Source organism: Phyllostomus hastatus, unplaced genomic scaffold (assembly GCF_019186645.2).
Source record: "Phyllostomus hastatus isolate PE091 unplaced genomic scaffold, TTU_PhHast_1.1 phas_scaffold_78, whole genome shotgun sequence".
In the NCBI taxonomy this organism is placed as follows: Eukaryota; Metazoa; Chordata; class Mammalia; order Chiroptera; family Phyllostomidae; genus Phyllostomus; species Phyllostomus hastatus.
Window position 1 is genome coordinate 68,210,467 of NW_025334041.1, and position 15,513 is coordinate 68,225,979.

Sequence of the window (15,513 nt, forward strand, 5' to 3'; positions counted from 1 at the left end):
ATCCACCCACACAGCAGATAAACTGTTTCTCATAACGACTCATGCATCCCACCAGCCTGGCTGGGTGTTCTAGTACTTGGTTTTGTCAGAAAAGACATATCTATAGATTGTGTTTTGTTTAATTTTAAGATCTTACTTACTTACTTACTTACAGTGTAAGTTCCATGACACTATACTTTTATAAACACACATTCTTAACAAAGTAGTAAAGACTGGTTCATGTAAGATTTTGCCCAACCAAGAGGAATTCTGAAGAACCAACAACAGGTCAGAGTGTCCCCCACTCATCTCCAGGCAGCCCCCATGCTGTTCCTACAAATGCAGTTAGACCACACTCACTAACTCCCATACAGCAGGTGATGCTGACGATCTCTTCTAGGGTGAGGGCATGCCAGTTGCACTTGAATTAATGTAGACTGATAGACAGTGCCATTGAAGGAAGAGTGTGACATTCCAGGGTCTGTCTCCAATCCTCCCCTAACTAGACAGAAGTATACAACAGGCTCTTTGCTACACCCTGAGACTACTACCAAGCTTTCTGGTAACTACAGCATTTCAGGAATTCTGGGTACATTATCTTCTAACTCAATTTCTGATTTCTGCTCACAGCATGGTCTGTCTTTTCTAACTCCAACAGTCATTCTGGTAGTCTTCTTTAAATATGGTTATACTAGGGGTTAGGGTAGTTAACAAGCCACTTTGTTTGGCATCTGCTCACTCTTCCCCAAGACCCACCTTTTAACCTGCAGGTTAAACCAGGCCTAACTAAGGAAGCTTAAAGATGTTTCTGGAAAGAACCAGAAAATTCAAACTGAGTCAATGTAATACCTCTAGGGAAGGTGCAGAGGGCTGCTAGCAAGACTAGTTAAAACTAGTCAAGTTCAAAATGATAACACAGGTAAATGCAGTATTCAAATCCTCCCACAACTATATCAAAATTACAACTAAACTACAGAACCACCATCATTCAGAATCACATGAAGTCTAACTTAACAGAAATCCTACAATTAAGGATATAGAGAAAAAGCCACATCAAGACTGGTAAAAGGGGCAGAGATGCAGATCAGGCTGGTCCCATACCCACAGGCGGTGGATAAAAATCGGGAGAGATTATGAGGCTATGGATGTCCCCCTTGAGGAGTGAGAGGTCCCAGCCCCATACCAGGATCCCAACCCAGGGTTCCAGTGCTGGGAAGAGAAGTCCCCAGAACTCGGGCTGTATAAACCAATAGGGATTGTGGCTAAGAAAGAGAGTTCCTCATAAAGGGCCTGCAAACAGACTTACTAGGACTCACTCCCTCTGAGCTCCAGCACTGGGATAGCAACTCCAAAGGCACCAGGTACACACAAGGAGGAAATGAATTGTCTGACATCAGGGCAAGAGCTGGAGGAGCTGCTTTCTCCCACAGAGAAGTACTGGCAGAGACCACTGCTCCTATTCTGAGCCATCCCCCACAGAGCTGTCAAGTTGGTGCCATATCAAGCCAACCAACTAGCATACCTGGCTAATACTGTTGCTCCACCCTGGTGACTCCCTGATATCCCATCCCATCCAACTCGTGGGCCCACCCAAGCTCTTTCCAGTGCTTCCTCCATACTAACAGCCTGTCTTGACTCATGCTTCAGACTTTCCTAAAATCTCTCTAACAAGCTGCATCTGGCCTCAGCGTTCCCTAAACCTCTCGTTAAGTGGCCCTAGACTTAAAATTAGTGGCAGCCAGCCTTGGTTCATAGCTCAGCCTCTCCGGGGCACCTCCAAGCCCAGAATAAGTAGCAGTGTGTACTCACTGTCATCTGCAGATCACTTTGCAGCTCAAGTCAGGTGGCTTGGGGCAGTCAGTCACAAGTGGTGGCTGACCTTGGCTTGCAACCTCCCAGGAGGCCCCCAGAGCTACCTCCACAAGCAACACACTCAAGAGAAGGGCTCAGTGGGCACCAGAGCCCTGCTGAAGTAAGTAAGTGCTGCTCCATGAGGTCAGGCCCAGCACAGCTGATCCACTGCAGTGGTCATGGTCACAGCCAGTACTTGCAGCTATTTAGCCTGCAGGTAAATCCCTCCTATTGATGTGCCAACAATAATCAAAGCTCAACTACAACAGAAGGTAGTACACAGCCCACATGGAGGGTGGGTACAGCTTGGGTGATGGGAGGCTGCACCATTGGGCCCTACGGGACACCTGCTATATAAGGTCACTCTAGTAAGCCCAGCAGATGTAGCAGCTCCACCTAATACATGGAAACCAACACAGGGAGGCTGCCAAAAGGAGGAGACAAAGAAACATGTTGAAATGAAAGAAGAGAACAAAACTCCAGGAAAAAAAAACTAAACAAAATGGAGATAAGCAATCTATCAGATGCAGAGTTCAAAACATTGGTTATAAGGATCCTCAGTGATCTCAGTGAGAACATCAACAAAGAGGAAACAAAAACGGAATTAGAAAACATAAAAATAGAACCAGTCAAAAATGAGGAATATACTAACTGAAATGAAGACTATATTACAGGGAATCAACAGTGGAGTAGATGAAGCAGAGGATCAAATCAGAGATTTAGAAGGTAAGAAACCAGAATATACCCAATCAGAACAGCAAAAAGAAGAAATAATCCCCCCAAATTAAGCAAGTATAAGAAGCCTCTGGGACAACTTCAAGTGTACCAACATTTGCATCATGAGGTTGCCAAAAGAGAAGAGAGAGCAAAGAATTGAAAACCTGTATTTAAAAAAATGACAGAAAATCTGCCTGACCTAGTCGCAGAAACAGACAGACATACAATACCAGGAAGCAGAGAGAGTCCCAAACAAGTTGAGCCCAACGAGGCCCACTCCAAGCCACATCATAATTAAAATGGCAAAGATTAAAGACAGAAAGAGAGAGTCTTAAAAGCAGCAAGAGAAAAACAGTTATCTACAAGGAAGCTCCCATAAGACTGTCAGTTGATTTCTCAACAGAAACTGTGCAGGAGGAGCTGGCAAGAAATACCTGAAGTTACAAAAAGCAAGGGCCTACAACCAAGATTACTTTACCCAGCAATGCTACCATTCAGAACCTAAAGACATCTGATAAAGACCTTCACAAACAAGAAAAAGCTAAAGGAGCTCATCATCACCAAACCAATATTCCAAGAAATGTTAAAAGGTCTTCCTTAAGATGGGAGGAGAGTTGGGGGATGGATGAAGAGGTGACGGGACTGTAAGGTACAAACTGGCTGTTAAGAACAGTCATGGGGTCCACTTGTTTTTGGGACCTGTTGACTTTTGCAGTCTCCCCTCCTAGCCATGGAAGAGCATATTCTTGTTTACTGGCAAAGCTTTCACCATTTAATTGGTATCAGATTCTGACTTGCACAAGTAACATTCTTCACTGTAAAAAAAAAAAGTCATGGAGATGTGAAGTGCAACACAGGGAATATAGTCAAGAATATTGTAATAACTATGTATGGTGTCAGATGGGTACTAGATTTATCAGGATGATAACTTAGACATACAATGTCTGATCACTGGGCTATACACCTGAAACTAATATAATATTGCATGTCAACTAATTGAAAAATAAAAAAATATTTAAAGTCAAAAAAAGACTAGTTAAGAGCTCATTAAGATCAGGGTAGCTGATCCATGGATAAATTAGCAGCTTGACAGCTTTTAACAACAGTCTTCACACATACTGTGCTTGCACGTTCTGAAACTGGTAATAGATCTTCTACTTTTAGAAAGGGGAAGAATCAGGATGAGGCAAAGCTTGTTAGGAGAAACGAAAGGCTAGTAGTGAACCTGATGAGACGGTATCACCCTCTGTCATGCTGTAAAAATTTAAAGGGAAAAAACTAACATGGCTCACATTTTTTATCTGCCATTCATTGAGTCAAAGTTAAAACCCAGGAAGCTTCAGAGGTGTAGCTGATTTGTGTATGTTTCTCTGTGTGTGCACCTCCAAGTTCATACTTGTACAACACACACTGTATTTGTGTTTCAAGATTGGACACCAGATAAGGAGAGGTTGCTGAAGCAGGATAAATTTCAGCAAAATGTAACCTTCACCTTAGAAACCAGGAACCAAAGTAATTAGATTACAATCTTCCCAACACTGTGGGAGAGACTTGATCAATTAGAGCCAAGATCAGTTACATTATTTGGTTTACCTAAGTAATGGACCCTTAAATGCAATCAATACCTCTCTAGGCTGTGAGTCCTCCAGACCTGAGATGCATTCAACAAAAAACACGAATGGATTTTCAAAGGGCCCTGGGATGTTCAATCACAGAAGGGGACTGGAGTAGGGGCAGCAGGGAAAACAGACTTTTGAGCTTACTGTACGGGATCTTCATTCCCTCTTAGTGTGCTGTCATGTTTGTTTGGCTGCTCACATGTGAACTAAATTTACTTTACCAAAGAGCCAACCTAGGGATAAGCTACCATGCCACTCAGCTTCTTTTTCAAGTTTCAGTATTAAAATTAATTTGATAGGGGAAAGAATAAGATTAAGATATCTATTTATGGTTTAAGAAATTGACAAAACCTAAGTAAACTGTAAAGTTATAAAGAAAAATGGCAGAAGTAGCTCGGCATCAGCTAACTTCCCACCCCTTCACCTCTTATCCATAATTGAATTTAGCAAAGGGCAACGAGGGTGTTCTGCCCAGTTTGTTGGATAGCTATCCAGACCTGCCTTCTAGGACTATTCGTGCTTAGCATGGATCCATAAGAGCCCCATGTTAACACCAAACTCTCCAACTGCCTACCCATCTGACCCTACCCTATTCTAAGTGCAGGAGCTGGATTTAGAGATTGCCATTCAACTTGGTGGATCCATTTTCCACTTTATACAGTTTAGAGCTTAATGATAATGTATTTGTAAATCGAGACACAAAACTCCTCAGCGTTCACAATCCATTCACTATTACCCTAAATTATGTCTCCTGGAGGACAGAATGGGAACGGTGCACCTGTAACGTTTGCTCCAGCAGCCTCTCATGGTTTGCTCTCACATGGGCACCTGCAACATGCACGCCTCTCATCAGTGATTTGTTGAACACACTTGTAATAATTAGGAAGTTAACAACTAATTCCTCCCTTCCCCAAGAGCAGGGCTTCTCTTAAAGGGTGTGAGGAAATGTGACAAGAGGGAAATGGAAAGGAGGAAATTTATACTGAGAGGCTCTTCTGCATAGCTTTTAAGTTTCTGTGCAATGATGAAGAGAAGCTGAGGTAATCTAAAACAACAGGTAATCAAAAAGGCATTGATATTTACCTTTTCTCATCAATTATCTTCCTCTTAGCAGCACCTGAAAAATTATGTTTCACTCAAAAGTCAGCCTGTTAACTTTATTTATACAACACCTGAAGTGTGCTGGGTGTCAACAAGTTAGCCACCACGGAATTTCAAATTCTGCTGTTTGACAGTAACAGAGAGTTGACTCTATGAGAGTTACATTAGAAGCTGTATCATTTTCAAACCATTTCTCCCAAGATGAAGAAAAGGCGTCTGGAGCTCAGACTTCTCACCTGTGAAGTGGGGATAATAATGTGTAACTTCCACTGATATCTTCAGACCAGAAAAAATAAGGTAGGGGTAACAGCCTTTGACACAGGGTAGGTGCTTAGCCTGCCACCATGGTTGTCAGGACCAGTACTGGAGAGAAAGAGCTAACCTTTGAGTGAGTGCCTTGCATTTTTCTGGCCAAATCATCTCCTGGTTCAGCAAGACCAGGCAATATGCTGAAAACATAGGGGCTCCACCTGTGGGGCTGATGATGACCTTCATGAAATTAATTATGCATATCAGCATGAATCCTGTCTAAAGATCCGTTTTTCTCATCCTCTTGACAGCATTAAAGGATTACCTGGCATTTGGTGCTCCCTGAAGAGGCATGAAGGGTGTTTATGTAGAAAATCCAAGTACAGAAGCCTATGGCTGTCCTGTCAACTGGGTGCACACTGAGCCCCTCTGTATCCAGGTGATGAACCAGCTCCTCAAAACCTCACATTACACTTTCCAATGGCTGTAGTTCTTTGTCCTAGTTAAGGTTTCTCATATCTAGGCAATACCTCATCTCTTCTTCTTCTTCTTCTTTTTTTTTTTTTTTCCAGCAGAATCCACCTAATCCTGGGAACTGGAGAGAATCCTATATAGGTCATTAGCACACCCTCTGCATCTACTCAACAGTCTGGCAGGAAGAGCTCTAGGAGACCCAAATCCTAGAGCTACCTCACCAACTGGGGCACGCAGGGCAATTCAGGTCTCCTGAGACTGTTTTCTCATCCACAAAATGAGGACACTGCATTAGACAGCCACAATAATGGTTAATTTTGTCAACCAGACTAGGCCACAGGGTGTCCAGACATCTGATCAAACATTATTCTGGGTGTGTCTGTGAGGGTGTTCCTGGATTGGGTTAACATTTGAATCACTGGTCTGAATAAAGCAGAGTACCCTCCCCAACACAAGTGGGCCTCATCCAATCCTATGAAGGCTTGAACAGAACAAAAAGGCTGACCTCCCCCAGGAAAGGAGAATTCTTTCACTCAATTGCCTTCAAACTGGGACAAGAACTAGGACATTCAATTGCCCTCAGACTTGAACTAAAATATCGACTCTTCCTGTGCTTTAAGCCTACAGACCTTAAGACTGGTACTTATACCATCAGTTCTCCTTGCTCACAGGCCTTATAACTCAGACTGGAACTTCCATCATTGGCTCTTCTGCCTCTCCAGTTTGCCAAATGACCCCGTAGATCTTGGGATTTGCTGACCTCCACATCATGGGTGCTAATTCCTTACAATAAATCTCTTTATATATACACACATGCACACATACCCAATCAGTTTTGTTTCTCTGAAAAACCTGATACTACAATCACCAGATATCTTCCGACTCTAACTTCTGCCAAATGGTCATCCAATCTGTGCTTGAACACCTCCCAGAGACAAAAACTCCCTGCTTCCCATGCAGCTCATCTTGTTTTAAAGGGGGGGCGGGGGTGGGGATAGGGAGTAGGGGTCGTGGTACAGTCTTGGCCAGTGTAGCTCAGTTGGTTGGAGCATTTTCCCGTAAACCAAAAGGTCGCGGGTCTGATTCCCAGTGAGGAAACATGCCTGGGTTGTGGGTTCAGCTCCTGGTCAGGGCATGTGTGAGAGGCAACAGATCAGATGTTTCTCTTCTTTTCTTGCTCTTTTCCTCCCCCTCTCTCTAAAAAAGTCAATAAACATGCCCTTGAGTGAGGATTAGAAAAGAGTGGAGTAGAACAGAGTAAAAATAACGTAACATAATGTAACGTAACGTAAAATATGGGCGGTACTTGGTGAGAATCCAAAGTCAAATTAGCCATCTGCTCAGTAGTCAGGAGCATCTAACAGATGTGATCTCACTTAAGCAGAGTATAGTGAAACTTTTATCTTTGGGTTTCATTATAATTACGTTAATGTAGTCTGAGACTGCCATGGATGTTATTGTTAGTTTTGTTTCAGTTTGGTTCTCCTGGTTATGGTATAATGTCGGCTAATCTTGAGTCTGCAGCTAATCTTGAGCTAATCTTAGCTCACTTTCACATGAAGAATTACCATGAATAAATCATCACCCAACACTTCTGCAGAGGACCTTTAGTACTTACACATAGAACTCCGCATTTATTAATAAATTCAACAACATTTTGTTACCTTGGGTTGGGGGTGGAAATTCTGCAATTCTTATTCTGTGACCTAGAGGACCATCCCTTCCTCTCACCTGCATCATCCTGAGATTGGCTAATGTACTACCATCTCTAACACGAAATGAGTCCTGGCCCCCTGCTCTGCAGCATCCCCCATTACACCCTCCCTCCAGGCCAGCAGTCTCTAGTCCAGACTGCACAACACAATTAGCTTGGAATTTTTTTTAAAAAGTCAGACTCAACCTCAGAGATTCTTATGCAGCTGGTGAATGTGGAAGAGGACAAGCTAGAACATTAATGAGAACTTCTTAGATTCTAATCCTTAGATTCTATGAATATGTAGCTGGTCTGAAAACCAGTGTTTTCTCTGGCCAGAGGTCAGCAAACTTTTTTTGTAAAACAGCCAAATACCAACTATTTTAGGTCAAGTGGGCCATATGGTCTTTTTCAAAACTGCTGTCCTTCTATTGTATCATAAAAGCAGCCACAGGTAACATGTAAATGAATGGCTTGACTATTCCAATAAAACTTTATTTACAAAAACAAGTGGCAGGCCATATTTGGTCCCTGGACTTGTCAATTAATCCATTCATTACCCAGTTTTAAAATGGTTGTACCATCAAATACAATCTCATCAAACTGTATTATCACCCAGCTCACATGTCTCCATCTTCCCATTCACGAGAGACTCTCAAATGGCTTGTTGAAATCAATATTCACTCTCTGACATTCCCTTCCTCCGTCACACTAATGATCCCATTTAAACAGGAACAAACCTGTTCTTACAGGATTCTTCCTGTCTCCCAGTAATCACTGCTGCCTTTTTATATGTTCACAAACATCTGTTTAAAATTGCTTCTGGAATTTCATCAGAAACTGACTTAAGCTCACCCATCTGTAGCTTCTAAATTATGCTTACCCCCCCTTAGAAACTGGGACATGTTCAGTGAAATCATTTACAACGTTCTGGCATTCTGGTCTCCTTGATTCACGAAACATTATCTGAAGTGGTTCCACAATCACATCTGCAAGATCTCTCAGTGCCCAGGAGTACTGAACATACTCTTAGCAGCTCTCATTATCTCTTCTATCTTGAGTTTTAATTTCTCCTAACCATACTTACTCCATCCTTTCCAATTTTAAGGTCATTTTTCCTGATAAATATGGTACAATCAAAATAGGAGTCCAGCAGTTCTATGTCTCCATGTCCCCTGTTTACACCACACCATCTGTTCTAAATAAGGCTATGTCTTTGCTTTAAAACTCCCAACGTGACCATATGTTTTCGTATGCCTGAGACAGTTAGGTATATATATTTTGCCCTGAAGTAAGTGTTAATAGAGGCCTCTTCACTCTGAAAAGTATTCAGTTTGAACAGCTGGTCCCAGAGGAAAAGCTAAGAAGAATGGGGTAGACAGTATTTCATAGATTCAATGGGTTTTCAGGTCTGTCATACACTCTAGAAAAAGGGGAAAACATTTCTGTTGAAGTCTCTAGCCACTGGATTTACTTTCTGGATCTGCCACTTACTAGCTATGTAACCTTATAATAATTTATAATAATTTATTAAATCTGTTTAACTCCCGACTCTACCCTATGGAACATCTTGTTCTTCTTAAATGAATAAATACATGATCAAAGCATTTTGCACAGTACACAAATGACATAGTAAATGCTCAATAAATGATACCTATTGTAACTACTAGTAAATATTATCAATGTTATTAATTTCATCCACCTCCTCCACAGCATCACAATATTTGTTACTCTCTGTTCTATGGGTGCCATTTATCCTTCCTTTTCTGTTAGTCACATTCTTTTCTCATCAATCTGCTCCTATTCGTTTAAACTCAACTCTACCTCCCCACAATTTGTAGAGTCTCTCCCATCTTGTTGAAGAAATTTTGTCTTCACTAGAAAGCTGGACTACTTGGAGGGAGTTTCTCCTCTCACAAAGAAGCCACCTGCATTTGCAACCTACATAATTTGTGAGCTGCTCTAGCAGAAATGCAAACATATATTCCATGAATCCCTCAGCACCTATGTTTCCTGGAATCAAGATTAACTACTATCTATCATCAATCCCTTGGGAACACAGCCTGAAACTTGAGAGGTTTCAACTCTCAAATAGCTAGAGCAAATCACACTAACTATAAAAGAATAACTACAAAAGAATAACTATAAAAGAATTAACTTTCTAAGAATAAGACTGACCAGAAGCATATTCAAATAGGACATTCAAAAAAAAGATCACACAGAAAAAGTGAGTGATAGCTGGAGTTTTAATTATCAACTACAAAATAGCAACCATTATTTATTGAGTGACTACTATATGCCAGAAAATGATATGCTAGGTATATTATAAATATCATCTCAGCTATTCTGCTCAACAATTCTGCTGGAAATTGAGGCTCAGAGGATTCAGTCACCCAGCTGCATAACTGTGAGTAGCAGAAACAGCATTCATCCAGGTCTTTTGCACCCACAGTTCATGCTCCTTCAGATACACCAAACTATTCTTTTAATCCTCATCCAAGGACATATTTACTGATTTGAGAGAGAAAAAGAGATTATTGGTCGCCTTCTGCTTGTGCCCTGACCAGGGATCAAAGCCATAACCTAAGTATGTGACCTGACTGAGAATTGAACCACCAACCTTTTGGTGTATGGGATGATCCTCCAACAAACTGAGCCACCCAGCCAGGGTTACCATGCTATTTTTTTTAATGAAGACTACAAGACTTTCTGAGACACAGTTGAAAAATAAAAGGCCTCCATGAAAAAACCAAGACCGTAAGATTTACATACAGTTTTAAAGAAATGTATACACCTTTTCATTAAGTGAATAGCTGACATTTTAAGCAGTAATTCTGGATAATGAAAGCCAGATACCCAAGGTTGCTTTTTATACAAGACATACATCATATACGCAAGGCTGATAGCTTGCAGCACATGGCTACAATGAAGTATACAGCCAGCAAATGCAAGGAAAGTACCATTTTGATACATCCCATCCAGAGAAAAAGTGAGTAAATACAAGGTGACTCAGAGTTGGTCCTACATTTAAAATATAGGGTTCTCTTACAGACTGAATGTCTGTGTCCCCCAAACTTTGTATGTTAAAACCCTAACCCCCAGTGTGATGGTATGTGCAGTTGGGCCCTTTGGGAGATAACAAGGTTTAGATAAGGCCAGGAGGGTGGGCTCCTCTGATGGGATTAGTGCCCCTATAAGAAGAGGAGTAAGCCAGAGCCTTCTTTCTCTCCACCTTGAGAGAATGTAGCAAAAAGTCATTCATCTACAAACCAGCAAGAGGAATCAGCTGGCCCTGATCTTAAACATCCCAGCCCTCAGAATTGTGGGGAATGAATGTCTGTTGTTTAAGGCACCGAGTCTACGGTATTTTTGTTATGATAGCTTGAACTAAGATGGGTTCCTATCCTAGCCCATATACTCGCTACATGTATAAGACATTTGGTGTTCCTGAGCTTTCAGGAGTGACGTTTCTCTTTGAAAGTATATGTCCTCTTTCAACAAATGATGATAGGACAACTGGGGATAGTCACATGGATGAGACTGGACCCTGTGTTAGGGAGCCCTAAGATCACCACCGTACTCAAGTATCTGCTGAAAGGACACAAACTCCACAAATATTTATATTAATAACTAAGATTTATTATAGCCATGAAGTAAGGATACAAATCTGGATCATAAGGGAAAAGACACAAGGAAAGTCTGAAGGAATCCAAGCAGACTTCCTAAGCTCTCTTAGGAAGGAAAGCAAGAGATTTCCTTCCTCATACCACACACAAAAATTAACTCAAAATAGATCACAGACCTAACTCTAAGAGCTAAAACTATAAAAATCTTAGAAAATATAGGAGTAAATCTTCAAGACCTTAATTAGCAAAGCATTCTCAGATACAACACCAAAAGTACAACAAAAAAATAAAGTGTATTTCATCGACATTAAAACCTTTTATGTTTCAAAACAATATCAAGAAGTACAAAGACACATGGGAGAAAATATTTGCAAATCATATATCTGATAAGGGACTAATACTTAGAATTGTAAAGAATTCTTGAAACTCAATGACAAAAATAAAAATAGCCTATCTAAAAATGGGCAAAGAATCGGAATAGATATTTCTCCACAGAAGTTACACAAACTGCCCATAAACCCATAAAAAAGGTGCTCAACATCATTAGACATTAAGGAAATGCCAATCAAATCCACAAGATACCACTTCACAAGCACTAGAATGCCTATAATCTAAAAGACAAGTGTTAGCAAACATGTGGAGAAATCAGAACACTAATATGCTACAGGTAGGAATACACAGTGATGCAGACACTTTGAAAATCAGTCTGGCAGTTTCTCAGCCAGTCTAAGACAGAGTTACAACCTATGAACCAGCAACTCCACTCCAAGATATATACCTAAGAAAATTAAAAATACATTTCCACAGAAAAGCCTGTACACAAATGTTCAAAGCAGCATTACTGTAATAACCAAAAAGTGAAAACAAATAGGTTCACCAACTGATGAACTGATAAATTTCACCTATACAGTCAATGGATTACTTACTACTCAGCAATAAAAAGGAATTATGTACATAGAGAAACCCTAAAAATGTTATGCTAAGAAAAATAAGGCTAACACATAAGGCCACATATTATATGATTCCATTTATAGGAATGTCAGAACAGGAAAGTCTATAGTGACAGGAAGCAGATTTGTGGTTTTCAAGGGTTATGGATAGTGAGGAATTGGAGGGTGACAGGTAAAGGGTACAGGGTTACTTTGGAGGGCCATGAAGATGTTTCAAAATTGACTGTAGTGAAGGTTGCACAAGTCTGTGAATCCCTGTACAGTTTATTATAGATGAATTGTATGGTATGTGAATTATATCTGAATACACCTATTTTTATAAAAAAGAAAATGTCATGCCCTTGTTTCTAATCCAAAGCAAGTTAACAAAAGGGCAATGAGAAAAAGAGGGCTAATTTTGACCCAGACACCACATCAACACTCCCACCTGGCTGGAGGGTCAGCCAAGAAGTCAGATGTCAGGACTGGAGGAAGCTGGCCCAGGATCTGGCACTGGTGCCGTGCAGGTGCCTTTGAAAATGGACAACAAAAGCTCATCCTCTAAAACAGCAACATCCACACAACAAGCTTTATGATCCCAACCACATGATGAGTTTCTTTAAGATCATAAATAAAATACGTTCTGCAAAACCACAAACACAAAACATATATGATTAAGTGTATTAACCTGATCCATTCATTAACATTTAGAGAACATTCTAAGGGTCCAGGAGGCGCAAGTGACAATGTTATTACTGAACAACGTGGGAAACATACTCTCTGTCCTTGGTCATCTCAAGGCCTCTGAGAACAGATAATGTCCTATTAATCTGCCCGGAACACTGTTATCCACCAACCTGTCAGTCTTACAGTCATTTGTACAGGTAGTAAAAATGTTGGGAAAGCAGAGGGAACCAACTGCCTGGTTCTAACACAGGGATGTGGTATATGGCAGGTGAGCTTTATGTGTGTTATCTCATTAGTTCTCACAACCACCCAATATGGGACAGTAATTTTGCAAATGGGGATAATGAGACACAGGAATATTAACTTGCCTGAAGTCACAGAGCTAGGAGGAATGAAACTGGGCTTCAGACCCAGTCAGTTTGGCTCCAAAGCTATGCCCTTAACCACCGTACTAACTGCTGCTTACTTAACTGTGCTACCTACCTGTCCACCAGACTTCACTGCATCTTCTAGATGGTCAAAGGTATTGTTGAAATACAGATAACACCTCATGTATGTTTCTCCACACTATTATGAAAATTAATTAAATACCTACTTCAACTGTGTCTATTCAAAAATTTTAATTGAAACGACCTTTTTTAGTTTACAACAGTTTTAGATAAGTAGAAAAATTGCAAAGATGGGGCAGAAAACCCCTCTACAAGTATATCCTATCACCCAATTTACCCTATAGTTAGCATCTTATGTTACTATGTACACCTGTCACAACTAAGAAGCTGACGCTGGCACACTACTATTAACTAAATGCCACACTTTCTTTGGATTTTGCACCTTTTTTTGTTCTGCTATTGTTCTAGGATCCCACGCCACTACAGTTTGTAGTAAAGGCTCCTTCACCTCCTCTCGCCTGTGACAATTTCTCACTTTCCTTGGTTTTACAAAGGCATTTTGTAGAATGTCCCTCCATTTGGGTTTTATTGCTTTTTTTTTTCTGAGACTGAGATGACAGGTTTTTAGAAGGCCAGAGAGGTGAAGTGCCAGTCACATCTTACCACAGGTGCATCCTGTCAGGGTGACTTGGTATTAAACATGATCACCTGGCTGAGGAAGTGTTCGCCAGGTTTCTCCCCCAGTTACCTTCTCCCCCTGCCACACTCTGCTCTTTGGGAGGAAGTCACACAATGCAGCTCACATACCAGCAATGGGGAGTTAAGGTCCACTTCTGGGGATGTAGGTAGCTATATAAACATAATCTGATTTTTAATGGAGTTAATCTGGCATGACATTTTAAAACATGAAACATGCCAAATGAGAGTGCACTGCTCAGCCCTGTTTACAGTGATCCTGTGGTGGTTCCGGGGCTCATGCAGAAGCACAGTGGGTAAGGCGCACTTTCTGCAAGGTGGTACAAAAGTGAATCAACTGGCTTCCACAAAAAGTAGGGAATACACTCCACTCTACAAGATATGTGACAAACAGCAGGAGGTCAGAGGAAGGAGAAAATTATCCTGTGCATGGAGGAGGTGGTACATGCTATACATGTTTGCATGTATAGATACTAAATGGGAAACTTTGAATGAGCTACCAATCCACAACAGACAGAAACTTCCAAGGTGTCAGGCTTTTTAAAGGAACTTTTAAAAATCAACATGTCATAAACAACTTTGTGACCATAATCTTCATCCACTCTGATTGAAAAGGAGGTCAGGAGAGAATTTTGTATTTCTTTGAGGAAAAGAAGCTCTGTTGTGATTATCACCACCACCACCAATGGGTCAGGGGTGGCATGATAGGGTTGGGGTGCCTACTCTCACTTCATGTCTAGTGAGACAAGCTCCGAAGTAGAAAAACAGCATTTATGATGGTTTCCCTAGAACTTGGGAGGCATCTTGGACTGGCAGTGCCATACACTAAGGGCTACAGGCTTGCTAAAATTGTACCAGAAGGTACCTGCACCTGAGTACCCACTCCAAAGTGGAACAATGGTAACTTAGTCTGGGGAGCCAGATGTAGAGCTGATGGTGGGAATGCTGGTCAGAGCTCATCCTGAGCAAGAGACTTCTTCTGGGAAATGAGATGCCCCCAACAGGGGCTAGAAAAAGTAGACCTCTGGAAAATCAAAGGGCTGGGTGCGTCTGAAGGAGAAGCTGCCCTGGCAAGTGAGCTAAAGCTGGAGAGCTCAGCACAGGAGTCAAAAATGTGAGCTGCTTAAATCAGCCAAGGCTTAGTATGGCGGACTAAATGCTTGGGGTGGGGCAGCAGGTATCTGGCCAGTAAAACAGTCAGATCCTGAATAAAGACAATTACTATTGTTTTGTTGGGCTCAGAAAAAGCAAGACAAGTCACCAAGGGGCACAAAAGAAAAAGCAAACAAACAAAAAACCCTGGGTTATAGGCCCCAAAATGGGAAGAGTTCTATGAGACAGCGTTTCTTTCTTTTTCTTTCTTTCCTTCTTTCCTTCCCTTTCTTTATTCTGAAAAAACTGTAAATTTAGTATTAACTATATGTTTATGTTTTTAGATTTTATTGAATATCTATTACAGAATATATCTACATATTGAATATGTATTATTGCAAATGAGCTTAT

General features: G+C 41.1%; 1 protein-coding gene and 1 non-coding gene across 5 annotated transcripts in view; one reads left to right on the forward strand and one right to left on the reverse strand.

Annotated features, from left to right (window-relative positions):
* The window catches only part of AFF3 (AF4/FMR2 family member 3), a 544,115-nt gene that overhangs the window by 486,923 nt on the left and 41,679 nt on the right, over positions 1–15,513 (reverse strand). The window lies entirely within an intron of this gene.
* LOC123812268 lies at positions 3,228–3,358 on the forward strand. Its single transcript, XR_006784548.1, has one exon. It is a non-coding gene; the product is annotated as a small nucleolar RNA SNORA24 (small nucleolar RNA).